Genomic DNA, 6,000 nt, shown 5'->3' on the forward strand with positions numbered 1-6,000 from the left:
GACTGTGCAGAAAATACACTTCTTTCCTGCAGTCCTGAGTTGAAATAGCAGATGAAAGTCAAGACTTGGGAAATATGATTTCTGAGTAGATTATAAAGACATCTTACGTTTGAGGCAGTTTGAAAAAATAGTTTGCTGTACTACTACACCACTTATGTGAAAATGGTACAAGAGAACAAGAACAGCCTCTCTCCCCACTTCAGTTATAAAAAGAGGTGTCTAGCAGAGAAAAAGTTAATATCAGAACCTTCTGCAGGTTCACACTCAACAGCATGTATAGAAGGGATGTATTAAACTGCATTGCAATAATTGTGAGGCTCTTGGGAAACAGAGTGCTTCAGTCTGCTGGAACTATTTAATCTTTCTCATAAGACCAATTCTTCAGCTTTCAGTTCCCTTGGAGGTGGAAAAGACTGGTGGAATGACCAAGTAGCTCCCAAAAATCCATTTTACTTTAGATGAGATTTAAGACATATTTATTGGTGCTTTCAGAAAGAAAAAAAGGAAAGAAAAGGAAAGAAAAGGAGAGAGGAGAGGAGAGAGGAAAGAAAAGGAGAGAGGAGAGGAGAGGAGAGGAGAGGAGAGGAGAGGAGAGGAGAGGAGAGGAGAGGAGAGGAGAGGAGAGGAGAGGAGAGGAGAGGAGAGGAGAGGAGAGGAGAGGAGAGGAGAGGAGAGGAGAGGAGAGGAGAGGAGAGGAGAGGAGAGGAGAGGAGAGGAGAGGAGAGGAGAGGAGAGGAGAGGAGAGGAGAGGAGAGGAGAGGAGAGGAGAGGAGAGGAGAGGAGAGGAGAGGAGAGGAGAGGAGAGGAGAGGAGAGGAGAGGAGAAACAAGAAAAGAAAAGAAAAGAAAAGAAAAGAAAAGAAAAGAAAAGAAAAGAAAAGAAAAGAAAAGAAAAGAAAAGAAAAGAAAAGAAAAGAAAAGAAAAGAAAAGAAAAGAAAAGAAAAGAAAAGAAAAGAAAAGAAAAGAAAAGAAAAGAAAAGAAAAGAAAAGAGAAAAGAAAAGAAAAGAAAAGAAAAGAAAAGAAAGAATTTGTAAAAGTCAGCCAAGTAACAATGTAACCAAAATTAGTATCACCATTCTATTTTTATTTGAGATTAATATAAACTTAGTTCTATATATATACATGAGAGAAAGTATTGGCTTGGATGTGTATCCTGAACTGGATTACATGAATCTTCTCCAATGTTTGTTTAAATCAAGCAATGTGTATTTAATATCAGACAGTTTTGTTACAAAAAAAAGGCATAACCCAAAATAACCCACCCCGTGACTGTTATGTGGTTCAAAGGATATTCAACTGGTGGTGAAACTTAAGCAGCTGTAGGCAGCTCTGTAACTAATATATGGAAATGAACACAGTGATCAGCTCTCTCATGCACCTCTGCAGGATGCTCATACACAGAGTTTAATGGAACATAAATTTAGGAGAATATTAAATACTTTATAAATAGAAAGAGGGATTAAAATGCTTCAATGAAACGTGCCCTCCTACAAGTGAAGTGAAAGCAACATAGGAAAGAAGTGAGAAATAACCAAAGTTCTCTGGCAGTCTCCATCATGCTTGAGCCCTGCCTTGAAGACTGGGCTTGGCCTTTTTCCAGTGCTACTTTGGATCGTGACAGGTTCAGCAGCCAGACGGTGCTGTCAGAAATTACAGTGTGTGTTCATCAGACTCCCTCTCCTTTTAAGTCAGAGTCTACATAATTTTTTTCAATTACCTTCCAACCACATATTGAACAGTATTGATGTATGCTTTTGCAACATCCTCCTTAATAATTAATTTCCCAGTCTCCATATTTATTGCAGAGGGATCTTCTCTACCATGGAGCCAAACTTTTCTGCACAATCACACTAATAAGTGTTTTGACCTGCCAACTGTCCATACCTCATTGCTCTGCCAGCAATGAATCTTCCCAAGTCAAAGCATGCAAATCTAACTAATAGCATTACAAGCATAAAGCTCTCCTTATGTCATGTGCAATTTCTCTTTCACTCACATGCCAGAAAAAAGCCAAGAACACATAAAAAAAATATCAGCAGTTAAATCACAAGCTGCGTGCATGAATTGTACAAAAGAAGATTTGTGTCTGTTTGTTCCATTCATAAAAATTTTGAGATCAAAAATAGCAATAACAAACAAAGGCAGAAAAGTTTGCAGCTGTTTACATCTTTGTCTCCTGAAACAAAATTGTCTTCCAGTCTTGGGCCTCCTACATATAGGAAGGAGCATCTTTTTTTTTCCTAAAGACAGGAAAAAAAAGATAAGTGTCCTAAACTAATTGCTGAAAACAGAACTTGAAGTGTCAAAATCACTGAGTAATAGGAGCTGCTCTTCCTGCTATCATTTTTCACAGTGTTTGTGCAGTTTTTCTCCCTTTCATGCCTCAGTTTAGCAGCTGAAGGGAAGCACTCCAAAACAATATTGCAGTCTGTTCTGAAGTACTGTGAACCAGCTGTCGATCAGAGTTTGCCAAGCCAGTGCCATTTCTTTGTGTCCATCACTCTAGTATTGCACTGCAATTCAAAAGCAAGCCAGAGATGTCTTTAGTGGTTACAAAAGCAGCCATCAAAATGAGACAAGTCTGTGTGTCTCTGAGGTGATGCTTGCAGACAGACTGGGAGATCTGTCATGGGTGGGCATTCACCCCACAGCAGTGAAGAACTGGAGATTCAACCTTTAGGAGAGGAGGAGCAACAGGGATTGCAGCTGTTTGAGTGTCTTGGATGGAAATGTGAGCTGAAGCTGATACACCTCTTTACAAAGCTCCTGTCAAAGGTACTCTCATGCTGTTTCCATTCACTGTAAGATGTGCCTTTTGAAGCTTCCACAGAGTAAAAGGAGTGGATGGGGAGGTTGCACTACACTTCCCCTGCTGTCTTCACAACATCTTGGAGAAGAGATCCCTTTTGACATTTGTCTTTTCTGACATCGTGTAGTCTCAAGTTGTGCAGGCAAAGGGCTTCTCATTAACCTCCTTGGTGGGGCAGCCAAACCTCTGTGAGGTGTTCTGCCTCCAGACATCCCTCATGCTTAGGGGACACCAGAAGGCTTTTCTGTAGTGGCTCTGGTGACTTTTTGATCCTGGGTCCAGGTCTGCTTACATTAGAGTGTGAGAGCCTGGAAAAAGGGGTGGGGTGGAGACGGTGTTTTTAGTTTGGTTTTCTTTCTCACTATTCTACTCTGGTTTTGATTAACAATAAAATCTTCAGGTCTTCATGTCTGTTTTGCCTACAACAATAAGCGGGGTTTGAATTTCCCTAAGCATCAAGGTCTTCAATAGAAAGACATTGTAATGATGAGGACAAAAATATTTTTGCCTATTTCGTAAGCAGGTGTGAGATATCCCCTAAGGAGCTGCTGGCAGTCCTATCAGCAAAAGATGCTGAAAAAGATAAGAGATTGTTTTGCAGGGAGGTGATGATATAACTTTATGAAGTAAATCCACCTAATGAGGATTATTAGACATGAATAGTTGAATTGTGGTTTTATTATCCCTTCTTGTCAGCCTTTCCTATAAGAACCAATTTGGCACAGAGTTGTTACCCAGGCTGGCTCATGTTGACCATAATAAGGTCATTAGGGATCAGGGACATGGTGGTCTTGAGGGCAGGAGGGTGCTGGGGACTTCTGCTGGCACAGCTGCCACCCAAGGGAAGTGAACAAACTAGATCAAGTACTTACATAACTATTTCCCTGGGGGAAGAAGAAAAAATGCACTTCTGAGATGATGTGACTGTGTTCACAGGTAAATTCTTGCCGGACTGACTGCAAATTGTACCTTTGGCTGAGACAGTCAGAGCAGCAGAGAGGACTGCAGGAAATTCTGGTGTGGATTGGACCAGTGGCCACCTCCATGCAGTGCTCTCTGAGGCTGGCAGCTAATCCTCCCCAGACAAGTGGCACAAGGCATGGCCAGGGAACCTCTGCCTTTAAAGGAGGGGGTTTCTTATGGACATAAGAAATTTTAGGCAGACAAAGGTTGTGTGATGTAGCTGCATTAGGTTCACATTTCCAGTGCTGCAAAGTGCTTCTGAACAAAGCCCTCGACCATTTTCCCCAAGTGAAGTTGCTTAAATTGATGTTAAAATATCACAAGCTCTTTTTCGGAAGGAGAATAAAACCAGTGGTTTTGTCTGGGTCAACTGAATAAATATAATAACCTCTTGCCAGGGTTTAGTTCTGGGATGTCATCATGTTCTGTACCAGGGCTGGGGTAGCACTGAGGGAGGTCCCCACGTGTCTCTGCATCCCTGTGCCCATGATGCATGTTCTCCTGGGTCTTTAAGAAATGCCATGAGCCTTTATTAACCCACAATACGGTTTACTCTTTTTCTCACTCATGCAGACAATCCTCTAAATGAACTCTCAGTTGGAAAAGGATTTTTGTATTTACTAAATTTGAAATGTCACCAACCAGGACTCCAAAAATTAGAATGTTCATTTGGAACATGTCTTAATTTATACACACACCCTGGTGGATTCATATATACACACACACACATGCTCGTGCACATACATGGAGGAATATTTTTATAGAATGTACATAAAAGCAGTAATGGATTATAAGTTATGTCATGTACTACTTATTATTTTTCATTGCAATCAGAAAGATATTCAAGCCAACAGAAAAAAAAATAATATTTTCTTTATTTAATTCAGTTATAATTTCTGAAGACTTAATAAATTGTTTCAAATCAAATATCTTCAAAATTCATCTTCAAAAGCAGATGAGTCACAAAAATTAAGGTATTTTTCTTCATTGCTTTTTATCAACAAAACTGAATGAAATGTTGATGTTGCCAAAATATGAATATGTAAGTTTTCTGCCAAAAATTAACACTGGCACATTAATGCAAGTGATTTGGTTAGTTCTTCTGGTTTTATTAATGTGAAATACCAGACTTCGGCAGTTCACAAGGTGCAGGCCTTCAGAAACAGAATCACTAATGGAATAAAAGGCAAGATCTGAGCAAGTTAAAGCAGCAGTAAAGCTTAGTGGTTAGGGCTACCAGGAAGCAAACAAAAGGAGAGACATGGCAGCTAAAACAACATTGTTTTGTGACTAATACAGTGCTCAAGGCAACTCTGCTGGCCTCCAGTAGGTAACCAGGAAATGAGAAGTTTGTTTTGACAATTTTTTTTTTTTCACTAATGTTAAGACATGAATGGAGAACAGAGAAACTTACTATAAAAACTGAATGCAGACCCATCTGTCTCTAGGAAATAAATCACTGCAGTCAATTGAAATCATTAACAAAACATTTGTCCCTTTTGCGTAGAGGACACATGAAAACCCATTTCTCACCAGAAGGCCATTTCATTTTAGGCAAAAGAATTGGGCAAGCCCTAATTTTAAAATCTCAGAGCCCTTGCTCAGCTACTCCAATTTGTGCACCAAAAGAATGCAGGATAACTTTCTTCTGATATTAAGAACACTCACTTAAACGTCTACTTGTCGGCTTGCTCAAAATCATCAGTCATGGCATGCTCGGGGGTACAGCTCCTATTTCATTCTCTGCCGGGATTCACAAATTGGATTTTCCTCTGACTACCTTCCCTGAAAGGCTTAGTCCAGTCAGCACTCATGTTGCTCATCTGAAAGACTGCAGTAGCTGTGTCAACTTGCATTTAAAACCCAGCTGGAGAAGGCAGAGCCTTCAATATCACTCTGTTTAAAGTATAGCTGATACATCTTCAGCTCTTCCCTCCACCGAAAGTGCTTTGGAACCACATAATCCCCCCTCTTGGGCTATTTTCTAGTAATTAGGCCCTTCTGGGTAAGATATTTGATATTTCTTAGGTTGATTTTTTAAAAAAATTTTGCCTCCTGTCATGGTCAAAGACACCTTCCACCAGAACAGGTTCCTCAAAATCTTATCCAACCGTGCCTCAAACACTCCCATTTCTAATGTTAAAATTAAAAAAAATAATAATTAAAAAAAAGAAAAATAAAAAATATGCCATAGTCAATCTCCTTGTTTTTAAGGGTTTCTCACCAC

This window comes from Chamaea fasciata, unplaced genomic scaffold (genome assembly GCF_029207755.1).
Source record: "Chamaea fasciata isolate MVZ Bird 193981 ecotype frontalis unplaced genomic scaffold, bChaFas1.0.hap1 SCAF_6, whole genome shotgun sequence".
NCBI classification, from domain to species: domain Eukaryota; kingdom Metazoa; phylum Chordata; class Aves; order Passeriformes; family Sylviidae; genus Chamaea; species Chamaea fasciata.